This window comes from Artibeus jamaicensis, unplaced genomic scaffold (assembly GCF_021234435.1).
Source record: "Artibeus jamaicensis isolate MK-2021 breed Jamaican fruit bat unplaced genomic scaffold, CSHL_Jam_final contig_373, whole genome shotgun sequence".
In the NCBI taxonomy this organism is placed as follows: Eukaryota; Metazoa; Chordata; class Mammalia; order Chiroptera; family Phyllostomidae; genus Artibeus; species Artibeus jamaicensis.
In genome coordinates, this window is record NW_026521807.1 from 10,639,216 (window position 1) to 10,658,807 (window position 19,592).

Sequence of the window (19,592 nt, forward strand, 5' to 3'; positions counted from 1 at the left end):
TTTTGTATTTTCTGCAATGTAGCCCCTCGCAATGATATTAGTTCTAGTGTGGGAAAATATTATAATTGAGATCTGGTAAGTTATTTGCAGACTTCAAGTTTTTCTTTACACTGTGCTGACATTTAGTACAGCCCTGGTGAGGAAAACAATACTACCATTCATAGCTCTAGACGTAGATTTCAATCGACTTAAGCGGGCACAATGAAACTTGGTCATTCACTGGTTACCCATATTGTGTTCTCAAATTTTCTCTCAGCAAAAGTATAATGACTCAGTATTGTATGGTTGCATAGACAAGAGCTCGGAACAAGAGACACTAGTTTTGTCTGACGGTGTGAGAAAGTCGTGAAGGGATCTTTTCTTCCAGATGGTGTTAAATTCAGCTGCCTTTTTAACATTGGCCTTGCACAAGCAATCTGCTGCTACCCTTTCACAAAGACTGCACTTGGTTCCCACTAGTTAACATGCATACTCACGCAACCTGCAACTTCACTCCAACTGTTTTACAATGCAGTGGCATGCTAAATAAACTTGATCCGGTTTCTGCCAATGTTAAAACTAGCTTTCAAAGAACTACTTAACTGATATTTACACTTCTTTTGACTTAAATGTACATGCTTTTGGAATATTTCAGATTTCAAAGAAATATCACCTTATTATAAGGTCATTGCAGGGATTACCTCACACACCCTTCAGACCCACGGTCAGATACAGTACCTCTCTTAAACACACACAAATAAAACAAAATGTCAAAAGTTTGATGTGTAATAGAAAAAAGAAAAGTTGGGACATGTTGCAGCAAGAGCAGTGGAACAGCAAAAAATAAAATGAAAATAATAACATTGAAATGCATTTTTATTGATCGATAAGTCATGTAACATTAGTATGATACAAAGCAAGTTTGATATGACAATGGCAAACACATAATTATAATATTATTTATTTTACTTATATGTTATAGTTAACATATTTACATAAAAGACCGAGATGTAGGCAAAAGCTTCAGTAATTTGACTCCATTGAGTGCTTTCAGTAAACAATAGGTTTCCCCAGCAAACATCTTATTGCCTTAATTGAACCTCCTTGAGAAAGAAAACCACACACTTTGTAATGTAAATGTTAATTGTAGTAGACAATGGGTCTAGGTAAATAGCACCCCTGGACATGAAGTAAATGAAAGGAATACAGGCACTTAACAATGAAAGGTTGTTTGCACAAACAGTGCTTCAAATGTAAATAAACAAGGGTCTTCTCAACGGTCACTACAGTAGTAAAACTTTGGCACGTGTTCCTCGGCCAAATTGAGAATTTAGGTTAACACAGTCTCTGGGAGTTTCTAACCGAAACTATCAGGGGTTTCACAGGCTTCTCCAGCCTGAAGTCCTAAAAGACGATGAAGCTACAAAGGAAAGTGTAGTGCTTTTGAAGAAGAGTTGCAGAGTTGGGACTGGGGTTGTCAGCCATCTAGGCCATGTGGATTTGGGGCATTTTCTTATTGCAACGTTTGAATTTGTGTTTAAATGCCTGTACAGATGTTTGCCTGGTGACATGTGGGCAAATGTGAAGATATTTACAAAAAGATTACTACAGGGGCCTTCAAAGAGTCAAAGTTTTGGTTAAGCATAGTCACTTTTAGATTAAATAAAAATGGCTGTTTAGAACGTTTCTAGCTGAGACTACACCAAAACAACCTTTTATCATATTGTTACTGTAATCAACTTTCTACAGGTTGATGATTTTATAGTTTTACTTCCAGTGTGTCAACTAGCATAATTAGGCTAAGTTTCTATAATTGTTATGTAAGAGGTAAACACTTTGATGAAGTGATGATAATGTCTGTTATATAAAGATAGGTACTTTTAATATTACTCATCCAAAATAAAAGCCAAAAGGTGATCACAAGGCCAAAAGTATGGACTGAGAATCTGACATGAGGAACGGGCAGGATTGGTGCTTTCTCGGAACTGCTTTCCTTAAATATGGAAAATCTCAACCAAAGAAGGGAGCCGAACTTAATTGTGGCCAGATTACACAGTGGTTATAAAATTCACAGAAACAGACAGCATGCAGCAGCTACAGACCAGTCCGTGCTTCCATTTGGGAGGCTGCAGATGGCTGTGGGTGGGAAATGCCTCTACTTTCTTAAGCGATGGAGATGAGTATGGTGTGTACTTGATGTTTTTTTCATACCCCCCCCAACAGGGCTGTCTGTCATAGGCTGCCCGCCCCGCTTTACCACTTGCCCCCGAGCGTGGGAATCAGAGCGTCCTGCCGTTCACATCTCCTGCATTCCGTTTAGCGGAATCAATTAGGCAAGACAGACCCTCAGATTCCCCACCCCCTTTCCATTTTTGTCAGGTCTATATACGTCCTAATTATTTCAGTTTGGGATGCCAGAGCTGTTTCCTGGATAGACCTGATCATCCTTAAACAAAAAGAGAGGAGGCGCACACGTGGGTTGTGGCGTAAATGTCACTTTCATTTCCAATGCTAGGCCCAGAGTAAGACAGAACATTTTTTTAACACTTTGACAAGAGGGGAGGCGATCTCGTCTCCATCATGTCTTTCTGCTTCAATAGCTTCCTCAAGGAAACCCTCTTAGAACAGAGAAGCATCTGTCCTTGTATTTTGAATAGAAGAATAAAAATCAGCCTCTGCTTTTTATTTTTTTTGCATTTCCCTACTAGCAGTATGTCCTCAGTAGACACAAAATACTAACCTTCCAGTATAAACTTTTCTGATAGTCCAGTGTCATATAATCTGATATACACCCCAAATACATGCAGTTTCCAAGCAAAATTTAAAATTTATCAGAGGAGGATGCCTCAGAAGAGAACAGTCTACATCTACATAATATAAAATCATTTTAAAATTAGGTATCGGTCATCTCTACAACAGCCTTCTAAAAAAGGGGGGGGACCTCATATTTAAACTTTTGCTTTTAAGTAGGACAGACTGAGCATGCCTCTTAACTCATTAGCACTATACAATTCTCCCTTGTAACAACCCCTCTCAAAAGACCTGGCACCTTTATTTTTGGCATATGTATGTCACTTAATTTCCTCTAATCCAACCTTTAATCATAAGGAAAACAAAAACGAAACAAAGTTAGATTCAATAAGTATTCCTGACCTTTCTGGTTTTTACTGTCTCTTGGTTGTAGTCTTTCATTCTCACATGCTCCCCGGCGATCTTGAAGGAGTTTTTACTTTCGGTTATCTAGCTTTATGAAGACCAATACACTCATACAGCTAGATAACCAAAGATAACAACTCGCTTCCCTCACATTCCTCTGTCTTCCTCTGGCCTGCATCCAGATCCCGGTCTTTCCGGCAGTACCGAAGAGCAGTCCTCCAGGACACTTGCAGGCGCTTAAGATTCCTCCTTGTATGTAAATAAGACCTGGTTTCTGTTTGTGTGTGCGGCTAAAACATCCAAACGAGATCTGTTGCTTTGAGAGTTTATTCCGAACTTTTTTCCCCCTTTCAGCAAGTAATCTCCGGCAGCGTTAGCCAACAATTCATCTATTAATATCAGAAAATAAAACCAGCTATTAAGGTGCAGCAAGCGGTTATGAGTGAGCAGCAGTATCCGTCCCTTCAGAAGCCTCTATTTGCATTGTAAATTGCTTCATTCTCACGCAAGACTCCTTAGCCTCCCTCTATGGAGATGTATGAAGCCAACGGCAATTTCCAGTGCAGGTTAAGGAGGAAGAAAAAAAATCCCATTCTATAGAAGTGACAGCTGATTCAAGGATCTGCTCCTGATCCTTTTTGGTTAGGCACCATGAGCTTTTTACCAAGCAGTGGCAGCTTGATTGCAATATCTCGTGTGTGTGTGTTTTAGGGGGAAGATCCTCGATTTCACAGGGCTTCTAGGCTGGGAAAGAGAAGATGCCTTCTTGCTGGCGTGCTGCTGCCCCCGGTCTGAAAGAAGGAGAAAAGGGCCATCATTGGAAGGGCTTTCACTGCCAAAATGTGGACCAGCCCGGCAAGGTCAAAGGTTCGAGACCGCGGGAGACCAAGGTAATGATGATGTCATGAGAAATCTCAAGTACACGGTTATTGATATGCATCAGTGATCAGCCAACTGCCCCAGGCCCGCTGCCTGAGCAGCGGCAGAGGCAGCAGCAGCAGCGGCAGCACTGCAATAAGCCTTATTTTCTCAATCAACATCTCTTCCGCTACCACTACCGACTGCTCCTGGAAGAGCTACCCGCCGCCTTTTACCTTCTTGGTGCTAGTGTAGATCGCTCTAATATCCAAAGACTGGAAGAAATCTCTCTCTAAGGACAGATAAAAGCATTTCAGATCTGGGGGACGTCTTTGCCTGAATTTCTCTTCTGGCAGATTGCATGGGCAGACAGATGGAAGGCACTTTGCTATTGCTTAAAGCAGGGCCTTGCTTTCTGGGGCTGGGAATCCGCTCTGCATTACGCAGTGAGTCGATGTGTGATTACATTGCTCTGGTGGTGTGTTTTTAATGGCTTCACAGCTCAGTCATGTTTTGTATCTATGTATCATGGTGATAGGGTAGTGTATTTTGTTCTGTAAGTTCAAAATGCATGCTGTAAGCAAGCCGACTTCATCCCGATTTTTAAAAAAAATAACTCTCTCTGTAAGGTGTGTGCCTTAGAATGAAGCACAGGTAAACACGGCAGCAATAGTTTCTAATGTTGTACACAACTCCACTGTAATAAATGTTGAGCCTTTGTCTATAGTTTCAAACATCAATTTTCACACAGAAGGTCAAAATGCACTAAGCTTCCTTATGAAATTATGAAAAAAGACATGAGAAAGACATAAACACTTGAATGGTAAGAGCAGAACTCTGCCCTTATCTTCCCTACCCTCACCCTCCTGTCTTCGGGGGAATACTGTTTTATGGATTAATTAGCAACATTCCTTTTCTTAGCACTTTTCAGAGTGTAAATATGATCACTTAAAAGAGCTCTCTTCTTCACAATGAGTAATCTCTGTCTAGTGTGTCTATAACATGTACAGTTCTAACAGTCAGATGCCCCTCAACAGAACACCTAAGGCACAGTCGATGGGCAAACTTTATGGACTATTTCCCAAAATTATGAATTATGTTGGTGTTATTACTATTCTTTAAAATATATGATATAAGCCAATGTCATAAATCTTCATATTCATTTCACACATCACTAGTTTATCACAATACTCTCATTTCTATAGAATAACTATTTTCTCCAATGACTAAAACACTTTCAGAATTAAAATGAACTCTTTCATTGAGTCACTAATTTATTAATTCATGACATGAGTGAGAATATGCTTACCAAATTACATACAGAGTACACATATATAAATCCTATAGAAAAGACTGATAAGTAAAGAAAATCAGAATTGCTACAAAAGCCTCCAAATAAGAGTACAAACAGCAATATTACACCAATTAAAGATATGGTTCAGTAACATGAATGCCAACTTTTCCCTAAATATTTTATTAATTTACTTTTTGATGAGCATTCTTATTCTGGTTACTGGGGAAAAAAAAACCTACACTAAGGAAATGCTCATCTATTTTTCTTATCAAATTTTGACCCAGGATGTACAATCAGAAATGGCTGCATTGGAATATATGTATGTATATTGCAAACTATAAACTAATTCATAGAAATATACTCCTATAGAGTCACTGTTTTTTCTTGCACTAAGAGGTGATAGCATAAGGTACTGGGCAAGAACTGAACACATCACTGAAGCACGTGCCATTTTTGACATTATGTAAAAACCCAATGAGCTTTTCTGCCCTGGAAGACTGAGATTATTTTAGACTTGCTTTCCAAGCCCTAGAAGCAGAATCATTGGTGAACTGGCATCTACTACATAGAGCAAGCATATGACCAGATAAATTCAATTCCTCAAGTCAAAACCCCAGGATATGCCAGATATTTTTAGAATATCTTTTGCTCTATGTATGTTTGGATGGGGGCTGGTGAAAATAAAGAGATGTGATACATGAATGCATGTGTATCACCTCCATATTTGTGTGAATTTGCAAATTAATGCTGCTATGTTTCCACAGTGAACAATCAAATGCATTTTTAGAACATAAGTAACTATCATGAAAGTCACGACACTGACCATTTGAGATGCTTCTACAATTAGAAGATACATAAGGTACTGTCTTAAGATAGCATCTTCTAAGGCAATACCACACAGTCATATCAACTGACTCCAGGACTGGCCTCCATGCCTGTTACATGTACTGTAGATTCATTATGAGAGCCTTGAAAAGTGAAAATAGCCAATATAATGGTTATGGGCAGTCAATTAAATATTGTACCTCTCCATCATCTTTCAAAATTCAGAGAAGAAAAAGATATATAGCAAGATTTAACACTGAGCACCTTATTATTTAATATTGCCAGTGTTCATATCATGGTTTATCATACACATTTAAAGGACAAGTTGAAATATATATGTGAGACAAATTGAAACAATTGTGCTCTAAAGATTCCTAACAATGTCTATAATACATTGTTAGGAGCAACTATTAATACCTACGGGTTCTTATTCCAGATATTTTCTGCTTTTCAAAAAGCTATTTAGCTGAGCTATAGAATATCTTTTTTTTTTGAAATCTGCATATTGAAGAATATACTGAATTCAAATGGCTTGCCTGCTTATTCTCTAATAAATTCCCATTAATGGCCAGTAGACTAGGACATGATTGTCATGCTTTTTAAAAGATCTTTTTATAGGTTTCTAGATGGCTGAAACATGAATTGAAACATCCTGGTTTTCTTGGGAATAAACAGTCTCTGCTTAAGTTAAAAGTGAAAAGTTATGAATTTCCACATATTTCTATCAGAATTATGCTATTCCATAAAAGCAAATACATCAGGTTTGCCACTAATATTTAGAACACCTCTATGAATCCTATTCAGACTATTGCAGAGTATATAAAGAATTGGCCTATCACCAAAATTCTTTTTAATATTGAGTTTATATGATTCTCATGCATGTAAACCACAGTCCACTAATACAGTCAAGACTACCATTTTCTACATAAAACTTATTTAATTTACAGTGAATTGTATAGTTCAGGCAAAGTACTTGACTGGCTTGCTTTCTAGTAACAAGTGTCCTATTATTTATCCTGTGTCCCCAATTTCTTTTTTATAGGCAGTTACAGGTTATGTTTACATTATCTTTAATATCTTAGATAAAAAAGCTACCTATGAGTAAAAACTGCACATATGAAAACTTCGATTTTTCTGGAATTGTATCTATTGCATGAACTGTGAGATAGGAGATACACTGCAGACCTGCCACCCAGTAAATAATATTCTATTTTGATTCTGTACATCACTTTAATTTTGTAAAATGTAGATTTTAAAATTACCTTTGGTTGGTGGGGTTGTCTATTCATTTTTTGCTTCTCTGTAGTCATCTGAAAAACAGTCAAGAAAACATGATCATAATTTTAATATAAATATATATATTTGTGCATGTATACATTTGGCTTCATTTAAAGTATTGCAATTGCAACGATTCCTTAAAATGCTGAGATTCCAGAAAACCCCAGTGCAAGGTATCCTGGGCTTTGGCACCTACAGAGTTAAATATGCTAATTTGCATTTAAATGGAGACTCGCATGATAATGGGAATGCAAAATATGCAGAATCTTGGAGGGATTTGGAAATTAATTTTTCTTCTTTTATTTTTAGCTTGGAAGGAAGAAGGACTCAAGAAATAGTAGGGATTTGAACATTGTAACCTGCCATACAAAAGAGGAGGGAGAGTTCTTCTCTGAAAGAATTTCAAGACTGGAACAAAGTCGTATTTTCTAAATGTTTAAGGGACTGAATTTCCAGGCCTTTCAAACAATGGGAATCCCTGGGTAAATATCTAATCCATTAGAAAGATGCAAATAGTTTACTGTAAGGCCACAGCACGGTGAGATGTGCATTCATATCTATGGCTCCTGATTGGCTATTTCCTCCAGTAAATCAATGAATAATGTAAAACCTGATTGCTCTAAAGTGGTGGATTTTTTATTCCCTTCCCCCACCCCTCATGGTTCAATCTATTCAAGAAGTCTTACGCTCCTGGAAATAGGTTGCTTTTCTTTTATGATTTTTTAAAATGCTTATTGTTATTTTGAAGTGGCAGGGTGGGGCTATTGGTTTTGCAAAATGAAAGTACTGCACTGGTTCAATTATCCTGACTATGGGAGCTTGTATCCTGAGACAGCGTCCTAATTACTGGTGCCAAGGTGGAGAAAGAGGGTGGTGGGCAGAGGTGGGCATCAGGAGAGGGAGGAAGCCGGATCCAACCCCACTGTTCTGGTCCCATGGCAGCCGTGCTCCAGAAGAGCCCCCGGCCGTGGCCGTGACTTGACAGGGCCTGCGGTCTAACTTCTGATCAATTCCATTGCTGCCCTGACCCCTAAAGACAGTCCTCCATTCAAGCACCGCAGGTACCTTGCAAGAGAAAAACGCCACAGACTCTAATGCAAATGCATTGCCTGGGTTCCCACTGCCCCGGGTTTCCTCAGACAATTCCAGGCCGCGGAAGGACGATCTTGCGTCCCTCAGCAGAGTCTGGGCTTCCAGCAAACCGCAGAGACTGGCCTCCGCTCGGATGCCAGGAGCTCGAAGTCCCAATAACTGACTGCGGTGGTTGCATCGTGATAAATCTGAACTTGGGATAACCCTGCAAAGCGTCCTCTTGCCTCGCAGAAACCAAAAAGCAAAGAGAAGGAAGTGGAAATCCACCAGGTCTAGTTAGCTACTGTGTATAAGTTTCCACCAAAATCCTATCAGACCCTCTCTTCATTGCCAGGTAATTGCAACTTTGAGGGGGTTAAAGGAATTTTTCAAAATACAAATCCTGAATCCAGGAATGCAAAATACAACCGTATTTGGCTCTAGGTTTAAGAAGGAAAATTCCCACCACCACCAAGACAAAATTACATACAAAATTTCCCTTCCCAGCACGAAATTTTCCTGGCTTCTCTTTGCAATGGGGAGTCAGGCCGCTGGATAATTAACAGTCTTGGCTTAGACAATTCATGAGATCAACAGGTTTAGAATCCAAGACACACAATCATTAGCTGAAGCAAACCCGGGACTGGCCCTCGGAGCGACCTGCAGCGCGTCGCTGCAGGCACCGGCTCGCGGCGAGGTCAGGAGCGCGGGAGCGGGGCTGCGGCGGCCAGGGAGGGCCCAGCGCCGCCGGCCGAGTTGCCGCCTGCGGCCCGCCACTGTACTCACTTGTGCTCTGCTCCTGAGCGAGGCAGTGTTGCCCCCAAATCCAAAAGCGCGGGCCAGAAGACAAGATCCAGTCACAGGGTGGCCGCAGTTACACAACCAGGCTCCTTTCGGCGTCTCAAAAAAAAAAAAAAAAAAAAGAAAGAAAAAAGAAAAAAAAAATTCAGACTATCCCTCTCCTTAGCACATTTAAAACTGCCGCTCAATTCCACACGGTGATTCTTGCTTGATTGGGTCTAAAATAGTTTGAAGAGACCTTCCCTTCTGGGGAAGGAGAGAAGGGCGCAAAAGACGAAGAAAGAAAAAAAGCCAACTTTTCCCCCCCACGCCAGGCACTTGCTCCTTGAGCTTCGGAGTGGAGAGTGAAGTGGTGTGTGCGAGGCTCGGCAAGTTTTTGGGGGGGCTGTCCAAGGTCTAGTCCAGCCCCCTCTGCCGAGGAGGACGTGCTCTGAAACTCAACCAATTTCCCCACTGCTTTTGTTACTGATGAACTGAAGCCCTATTGTTCATCCATTGCCACGGTCTTTTTCAGTCCCCACACTACGTTCTGCGTTGCCAGAGATAATGAATTTGCACCCAAACCTCTCATAGTCCCCTCCTGACAGACGGAACAAATTAGAAATGTCTCGTCTGAAGGAGGGCAATGGCTACATTTTCCTATTGTAGGATGCACAGCACACATTTCTTTGGAAACTTCTTTTGCCTTTTCTACCTTTTATTTTCTTCTCCCTCTTTTTCTTTTTTCCCCTTGATTTCTCTCTCTCTCTCAAAAGCAGTCCTGTTTTATTTTTCCAATGCACCATTTTATGTAACTTGTGGATCTTCTCTACCTTTCTTCTTTACTCTCTTTCTTTTTAAGACTCCTTTTGCTATTTTATTTACAAACTTGGAGAATGACCTTTTGACTTGCAGACTTTTTTTTTCCTTAAAGAAAGGTCTTTTGGTTCAAGTCCCCCTTCCTCCTCCCCTTCTTTCTGTAGTGCTCGTTAATGTGTTTGGCTAATTACAAGAAATACATTATGAGGATTGTTATTCTTTAAACTCCAGAGCTATTCAAAGATACCAGGGACTCGCCATAGGGATTATCTATTTGAGTGGGAAGAAAAAAGCGTGTGTGTGTGCGTGTGTTTCAGGGAAAGAGGCAGAGAGATGTGGAGGGTTTGAGTGGGAGTAGGCAGTGAGAGAAGGGTGGGGGTTTGGTGGGGAAGGTGGGCTTCCTGAAACACGATCGGGAAGGCTGTCAGGGATGTAGGCGCAAGAGGGAGGGTGCAAGAATCCTTTTTGCTGAGGGCTGCTTGTACCCCTGGGCCTGTTTGCGCGCCCTGGCAAGCCGCAGCCTGGGCACCGAGGTCTGCGCGCGCGGGCGCTTGTTTCGAGCCTGCGCGCGTGCGACGAGAGGCGGGAGGGGGGGTTGTAAAAATTCTGACGGGTGGCCCGTATGTAAATGATGCCTGCGGGGAGCAGGGAGGGGGTAATAAGAGCCGGGAGCTTGCAGCCCGGCTGGCGGCCCCCAGCTTTCCCGCCAAGTGCAGCCGGAGGACAGACAGCCAGGCGTGTCCTTGGCGGGAGGGCCCCCGCCCGCCGCGCGCGCCCGCCCCCCGTGCACACGCACACATTCCCCTCGCAGGCGTGGGGCCCAGTGGCCACGAGCATGTCAGGAAAACAAAGCTAGGGCTGAGAGGTGGAACGAAGAAACCGCAGCCTTGGCGGCCAAGGGCAGCATTGAGAAGCGAAGACCGCGGCTTCCGGAGCCCCTTGCTTGCCAGCCTTTGGCTCTGCCCTCCGCCACCAGCTCTGCACGGGCCCCGGTCCAGAAGAAGCCAAGGACCATTTCTTAGCTGCCTGGCAGAGGGTGGTCAGCAGAGGCGGAAGCAGATGCGCACAGGGAGTTGCCAGCAGCCCCTTGCCCAGTGCGTGGACACGCACAAGCTGGCCTGCAAGGCTCCGTGGGGAGGGGGGGCGGGTGTCTGAATGCCTCCCTGCCGGGTAAGGAAGAGACGCTACCTCCTCACCGGGGTTGCAGAGCTCCAAGTGAGAGACACACCAGGCTAAATCCGGCCAGGCATCGCCGGAGGCAGCGGCAGCGCAACGGTTCGCACCTCAAGAACCCCTCCCTAAACAATGTAATCCGTAGGGCCTGGCTGTTTAAGAGAGAACCTCCTCCGACAACCGCGCCACCATCACCACCAGCACCTCTTTCAAGTGGGTGAAACTCGAACTCCTGCCCAGCAGCTCTGTCTGGCCTACATGTCCCTGCAGATAAGTCCCAGAGGTGGCCGTGGAGAGACACAGACCTATCTCATCTGACTCACAGCGCCTGCCTCGGTGCTCACCAGCCCCAGCACCTCCCACACACACACACACACACACACACACACACACACACACACACACACACACGAGACACTCCCATCACATTAAAAAGCATGCTAGTGGCATGGCTGTTATTGAAGCCAACGTGCATAATGATTGCACAGGTAAACAGGTACCCAAACGAGAAGCCCCCACCAATCGACTGGGCGATTTACCTCTCCCTACTGGAAACACGTGTAGCTTATCGTGTTTTAGGAGTGATTTTCTGTTGTCTGAGGTCTCCCCTCCTCTTCTTGTGGAGAGAAGTAAAAAAAAAAAAAAAATTATGTTCCATTGTCAGTCTTCTTTCTGATAAGCTACCCGAGCATTGGTCTAAAACATTTGGGAACTGGCTTTGGTTTATCTGTTGTCTTTGGTTTGTTGCTTTTTGGGTGTGTTGGTTTTCTGAGGGAAGCAAAACAACGTGTATTTACGGGGCTGGAGGTTCAGGACCAGAGCCTGCGAGCGCGCCGGAAGGCTGGCGAGGCTGGGAGCCGGGCAGTGGAGAGAGAAGGTGGCTGCGCGTCCTCCCCTGGGGCTGGCAAGGACCCCTCAGCCCCTGCAGGCCTGGGCTCGGCCCCCGCCGTTGCCCCTGCCCGCACTAGCGGGCTCCGTCGGCTGCCGCTCCGTGTTTTCCCCCATCCCGGCTTCACGTTCAAGGTTTAGCTGCGAGGTCACGTCCATTGACGTCAGCTCCCCGTCTCCCACTACGTCCGGCTACATTTACATACATCAAGGAAATTAGGGCATTAAAAAAATATGCAAATCCTGCGCGAAGAGGAGCCGGTGAATTCCTGGCGCGATCGCCTTTTATTGAAGCTTTTAATTAAAGGGGCCAGTTGGCGAGCCCATGAAACAACCGCCAAAACCCCCAAAAGAGAAAAATAAACGCTGTAGTCTTCGGGAACGGTTGTTTCGGTTCCTGTTCTGTGGGCGGCTGAGGACCGCCGGCTGCCCGGCTCGGAGAAGAACAGGTTAGAGGAGGCAGCTCCAGCCCATGCATAATCAGGGCTCCGCGGCGCCTCCATTCTTTCTCCTCCTCCTCCTCCTCTCCTCCTCCTCCACCTCTCCTCCTCCACCTCCTCCTCCTGCTCCCGCTCCTGTTGGTTCCAGCGTGTATTATTTTTAATACTGATGCATATGTAAAGATATATTTGCATTTTTTAATTCGCGAAAAGTTCCGATTGTATCGTTTTATTGATTATACCCCTCCCTTTTTTTGCTATCTTATTATGTCTATCTGTTTCTCTTGTCCCTCTCTGTCTGTATTTTTTAGCGAGTATCTGCTACTGTCTCTTGCTGGATAATATGCACAGTTGTCTCCCTGCTTCTGTTCATTTAAGGCTCCAAATATGCACATCTGTCGTGTATGCAATGCCAGCTGTATAACCTCCTGGTTTGGTCATAAAAGAAAAGACACATTTTTTCCCTTTCCTGACATACACCCTAGATGGGCTGTAATGCCCATTGCTCAAGGCTCAAAGTTTGATTGTCTAATTAACTTCATATTAACAAAAAGACAGCTTGGGCCAGTGCATCTGAAATAATGTGTGTATAAAGGAAAGTGACTCTGAAGATTTCTATAGAATTTCTGTGCTGGTTAACTGAAAGGTGCGGCATTCACTGTCCTCTTGCTTTCTAGCATTTTTTTATTGCCAAAAAAATCTATTTTAGAATGTGTAGACACAGCAATGGACAGCCTTCTGCAAGGAAGACATTTTCAACCATGTTGTACATTGTACCTTATCTGCTGCATTCAAAATTTACTGAGTGTCATTTTTATCTTAGGATGGCGGGTGGGGGGGTGCCTATTACCTTGATTGAAAAGTGTCCTTAATCCCTGACTTTGAAATGAAAATAAATAAACAAAACACTTGGCTATATTAAGCCATTTGATTTGCCCTAAAATATACAGGCCTTGAGTTAGATGTCAAGCGATGGTAATCTTATTTATAGAGTAACATTTCCTTTCTGGTGATATATCTATATTCAGCACAATGGCTTTTGAACAATATATATGTATGAAGTCCACTTTAAAAATTCCCTCCAAGCCATTATTTTTAAAAAGATGAATCTATAATTGCATAGCCACAAAGAACAACAAATACGAACACATGCAGCTTATCCAATTAAACAAGTCCAAGTACATGCACAGGTAATTAGTTTTCTTATGAATGACTTACCTGCACAGATACCCAGGACAAGACTTAGCCCTCCCCAATAGCTTTCTTATATAAATATTCACATATATTTCCCCCATTTAAAATCTACAGCTACATACCACCTTTCATACTGGACTATCCAGCATCCATTTTTGGCACCCTTAATTCTTATGGCATTTTCAGCCTTGCCTCTGACTGTAGTTTTCCCAAGCCTACACCAAAGTGCTCATATGATATGTCACCCAATAAAAAGCGGTCAGATGGCTGCACGTAAAACGTTAAAAAATGGAAACACTCATCCTTTAAGTTTGCCCTTACCTTGCCATATATAGCAAGATTACCTTTTCTAAAGTACATTTTCACACATTTTATGAATAGTTGCTGGATTTCGCAAATGGCTGAAGAACTGCCGGTTTCTTGGGGGCACCTGCCTGAGTGAAACAATTCGGCAGGTTAAATGTCTTTTCGAGTTTGGCTGCAATTCAATCGTGCCTGTTCGTTTGTTCCTGCCTGGATTCTGGCACACACCTGCCTGCCTTTATGCAGGGATCAGGGCAAACACACCGGCCACGTCGCAGGGCTTAGAGTGGCAGTGCATATATTTAGATGGTAATAGCAAGGAATGTGTGCTGTGTAAGTACGGATGTTTGTGCGTACATGTGTGTACAGACGCATGTGTGCGTGTGTGCGCGCGCTCTGTGACAAGGGACATAGAGAGGTACACCTCATATCTGATCTCTCTGTAATCTTTTTCTGTTTCTAATCTCCTTTATTGGTGCAAGGTAGTAACCTGAAGCATCTGAACCGTCACCGTCACTGCCGTGTGCGCGTGTGGCTTACCCCGGGGACCGGTGGCTGTGTGGATCTCTGGTTCAGGGGATGTTGTGCTGGAGGGTGGATAGAGCCGCTGCCGCCGCCGCCGCGGGTCCCGGTGCTCTGTCCCAGCCCGGCAGCTGAGCGCGCGGTGCTGGAGCCCCCTCCCACCCGCCCTCACCCCCATCCTCTCCTCCCCGCCCCTTGGCACCTCCCCCCCACCCCGCATTACCACATGGAGGCTGAGTCCCTGCGAATCACAGCAGCAGCGGGCGGCATTTGAATAAGCCCAGCACAGACCCCAACTCCTCCGCAAGCAACGTGCCCTGCACCAAAGGCCACCACTCAGGCCGGTAACCTGGCGGCGGCAGACGCCTCGCCCAAGTGCCCTGGGCGCTGGTGAGAGAGGGTGCTGGGCCTCCCACTTGCTACTTTTATATTAACTTGGCTGATAGGATCAGACAATAAATGAGGAGGGGAGAAAGGTACAAACCGAGAGGGGGAGCGGGAGAGTGCGGGGCGGGGGTTGGGGTGGGGGAGAGAGAGAGAGAGAGGAAGAGGAGTCTGGAGAGGAAAGAGGAGAGGCCAGGGCACGAGGGGGGGGAGGAAAGAAAGACAGGCTGAGGAAACGGGAAGAAAGCGGGAGAGAGGAGACCAAAGGGTTGAGTGAAAGAGAATAAAATAGGGAGGAAGAGGAGAAACGATAGGAGGAGGAGAGGTACCCAAATATATGAATTTAGACCTTCCAAGCTAAAAATATCACCTCAGTGAACTTCACAGCCTCCAATTAGACACGTGTTTCTCCCCCACCCATGTCACCAAATGATTAATTTGCCATCTCAATCAGAAATAATTACTTAGAATTGTATTGCAGATATAGGATTTAACGGAAAGGAGCCAATTTCGTGAAACATAGCAAAAGGCATGACATTTAAAGATGATGTTGGCCACCTCACGTTACAAATTTAAGGCTTGCTTCGAAGACCCTGGCATTTGCCCAGCATTGCCCTGCGATATAGCAAGACCCAGGCCCAGGGTCGAAGGAAAGTGTTCCGAAGTATTTTGGACTTTAAGTAAGAATTTTTCTTTCTTCCTCTTTGATAATTGATTGTTATATTCTTTACATTTTTCTTCACGATTTGATTATGTTAAACCAAAATACAGATGAAGTGTGGGTCTTATTAAGAACTTACAGCCAAATGCCTCCACATTGTAAATGAAAATATGATTTCAAATGTTAGTTTAAATATATTGCCCATTGCATTTTGCATACTAATTCTCTCAATAACACAAGGTTCTGAATTTAACGTTTTGAACACGATCTCCCTCCCTATTTTCAAATCGCAAGTAGTGATTTCCTTCTACGAAACATTCAAAATCAAAATAAAATCTCCAGTCACCTATGGGATGTACCCATTGTAAATGTCCTTCTCGGTATTCAAAAGCCAAACCCCCTCCTCCTGAGACACAAACAAAAAGAACGCTTCTGATTAACAATCTCTTAGGCGGCACACTGAGGCCGCAGACAGGGAGCCCCAGGGTGCCAGAGAAGGGCGTAGACTTCTCCGCACCTAGAATTCAATCCAGATTCCCCAGACGTGCTAACTGCTGGGTTTCCAAAGAGGAATAATACGTGGCAAGCAGTGCTTTGGGGGGAGACGACCACGTCCACAAACTGACTCCTTCCTGGGCTGGGGGCGGGGGTGGGCGCCGCTGGCCCGCACTTCTGCGCACAGACCCCGGGGAAAGACGGCACGCGGCTCCCGCTCCGGGCCAGGCCCAGGTTTCTTTCTTTTCTTTTTTTTTCTCTCCTTCCCTTCCTCCCTCCTGGCCTCCCTCCTCCCCTCCCCCCACTTTAGGCAAGAAATTGAAATCAATCCACGCTCTCGGTGGCCAGCTCCCACGAAGCTGGGGTTTCCACCTCTCATTCGTATCTAAAGACACTGTGGAGTCCGCGCGCAGCACCCGGCCCTGGGCTTTACTAGGAGGCGCCCGGGCCGGGTCGCTGGCCACAGCAGGTGAAGAGAAGAGAAAGGGGAGACTTGATGGCTTCGAGCTGCTTCCGTCGGGGCCTGGGTTTTGCCCCAATAGACGCTTCTCTTCTTTCTCTCCTCGAGGGCGGCCCCGCTGAGCCAGGGCGCGGAGGCACCGGCCGGTCTCCGCAGCTCCAGCGCGGGGGTTCCCAGCCCGCCCGGCGCGGGGGCCAGCGCGGGGCTCCCGCTCGCGCCAGCAGGGGGACAGCGACACCTACTGGCTGTGCGGTCACGGCGTCGGGGCCGTCGGGGCGGCCGGGGCTGGGCAGTGCCCGGCGCGTGGACGTGGGAGGCCGCGGGAATCTGCGCCCGAGGACCGGCCCGCCCCGCTGGGCCTCGTCTGTCCTGGGAAAGGCAAAGCTTCTGCTTCTAGAGACGCCCCCACGGGGACTGGAGGGTGAGGCCGCACCGCAGCGCGGGCACACGCTCCCTCCAGCCCGCGGTTCTTCCTTCCAGGGACCCGGAGGCGCGGCTGGCCGCCTCCTCCCGTCCGAGGAGAAACCCAGGAGGAAACCGCAGCCCTGGCCTCTTTGGGTTCAGAGCCCGGGCCTCGTCTCCACCCCACGCCCCTCCCACTTCGGTGCCGACTAAAGATGATATCTTTACAAATTAGGTAACGAGGAGAGTTTATTAAGGAGGGAACTGTGCGACTCAAGGTCTCGGACTCCTGGGCCGTGGCTGGCGCCAGGCACGCGGCCCGCCAGGCCCCCCGGCCAGAGTCCGGCGCCCTGAGCGCGCCCTCGCCGCCGCCGGGGACTGAGACTTGGTAGCTTTTCTTCCAGAATTATGATCTCAATTACACCGGAAGTAGAGGCAAATATGGGGTGGTGGTGACATTTTCGAAATCGAAGAGTGGACAGATAGATAGATAGACGTGTAGGTCCCGCTAAATGCAATAGTAAATGCGCAGGTTGGGAAAGGTGGGAGAAGGCGCCAAAGGAGGGCGAGGCCCGAGGAGAACCCAGCGAGGATGAGGGTGGAAAGAGCCCATCCTTGTATTACAATTTTATTTCCTCTATCAATCTTTTCCGTTCAAACAAATAACCATTTCATATAAAAAGGAGATGTAGGTGGTCCCAGCATTGGGGGATGCAGCCTCTCCTCGTCTTTAGGATGCCTCCATTTCCAGTGTTAGGTTCTGAGGCTCACCTGGGCCGAAGAAACCTGATTGAACGTGGTTCGGGTGTTAACTTGCTTGAATGTTAATTTTTTTTCCCCTCCAACACAAATGGGAGTATTTGAGCTTATTTGAATCCTTGAGATTTTCCCATTTAAAATATTACGGTTTGAAAATCCCAGAATTAAAAAGCACAAACTCGTCACTGAAAGTTCCAGTTCACCTTAGAAATTGTTTTCTTTAGCTTTATACATAATGGTTGGAACAAGAGTTTAAAGTGGAAAAGGGAGGGTCTGGTAAGGGCTCAATTTTTGTCTGCATTCTCTATAATTGCAAAAGTTTTGCAAATTTTGTTTTGTTTAAGTAACAGCAAAATCTCTTAGTGCCCCTAATGTTGAGAGTTTTAAATCAAGTCTTTCTATATCTCTTTTTAATTAAACAAATTTCTAAAATGCTCAAGGAGCCTGTTCCTCAACTCATTTTTCAAGTATTTTTTCTGTGTGTGTGTGTGCAAGTGTGTCCTGGTAATATATGCATTCACATCCCAGAGCAGGCCGTTAGCAGTCTGTATGATGTATGAATAAACCACCTGTATTACTAATAATTAATAAAATAGAGCTATATCCTAATGGCATATCTCTCAATTGATTCTGCATCCTACTGCATATCAAAGTCAACTTTCTCCTTGTAAGATGGAAGTCTTAACAGGAAATTAATTACAGAAAAATTGAAGTACACTAGGTACACAGCAAGCACCCACCAACCAAACCCAGTTCAGAGGTATCTTTGGGTATTGAAAGCACATTGAAAAAAAATGCAGCACTGAATTTTTCTCCTTTCTTTGGAAGCATCGAGTTTCTAGAATGTAGCTTTTTTGTGTGGCTTGAAAATCTTAGCTTAAATGGATTCTCACTGTTGCTTGATATTCTTTGATTTTATTGACTCCAGAATTATTGATTAGCAATAAAGAAAATAGAAAAAGTAGAATTTAAGTGTCAAAATGATGGGATTTCTCTGTATTCCTAATCATCTCCAAAGCAAAAGCATATTAAACCCTAATTACAGGAATGTTTCTTGATTTAGAACAGAGAATTAGGCCAGTGAAATTGATTCTTATTCCACGAGAAATATCCATGATTATTATGGTGAAGTAAGGGTTGAGACAAGGCTTCTCATTCTGTTTAGGTCTTCCTCAATAGATTTCTCTTTTAATGCCTGTTGTTTAGCAAGAAAATTAAGGAGTGAAGTCAGGCTAAATAAACTGTCATTGGATTCTCTGTGTTCCTTTGTCACACCTGCCCTCCCAGTGGGCATGCCTGGTGTGTGTGTGTGTGTGTGTGTGTGTGTGTGTGTGTGTGCTTCCATTTCTCCTGGTTGAGGAGCCTAAAGGAAGGGTTTCAAGGATGGGAATATTAATCAGAAGGGACATCTTTGCATGTGAAAATGCAAAGCTGGATACATTTGAAACCTTGCTAAACCCCACCTAGATGTTTATCTGGGCAGGGCGCACGTAGGTGTGGGAGCTGGCAGGCTGATTGCATACATCGCTTGGGGAGAGAGGGAAAGGCTGCTGCGTCTGGAGTCTAGAGTCTGGAGTGGCCTCGCGTTTAGCTTCGGTGAAGTCCTCGGGCTCAGTGAGGTTCGGCTTCCAAGAGTAGAGCTCCAAGGGCACCTGTGTGCATCTGGTTGGAGATGTACGTGTATGTGTGTGTGCAGGGGTAGGCACTTCATCAAAAATTCATTTAAAAAATAGTAGTCCTAAAATTTTGCTCTGTCATCAGTTGGGGTCAGCCACCAAGGTCACTAACATGTCCTAGGTTCACTCATGGGCCGCCGCGATATTATTGCTTTTAATGGTAAGAATATGGCTT

At 44.7% G+C, this 19,592-nt stretch overlaps 1 long non-coding RNA gene across 1 annotated transcript; it reads right to left on the reverse strand.

Annotated features, from left to right (window-relative positions):
• Positions 1–943: 943 nt before the first annotated feature.
• Positions 944–9,353, reverse strand: LOC128627287 (uncharacterized). Its single transcript, XR_008391454.1, has 3 exons — positions 9,248–9,353; positions 7,375–7,422; positions 944–3,926 (listed from the first exon to the last, which is right to left on the reverse strand). It is a non-coding gene; the product is annotated as an uncharacterized LOC128627287 (long non-coding RNA).
• Positions 9,354–19,592: the final 10,239 nt, after the last annotated feature.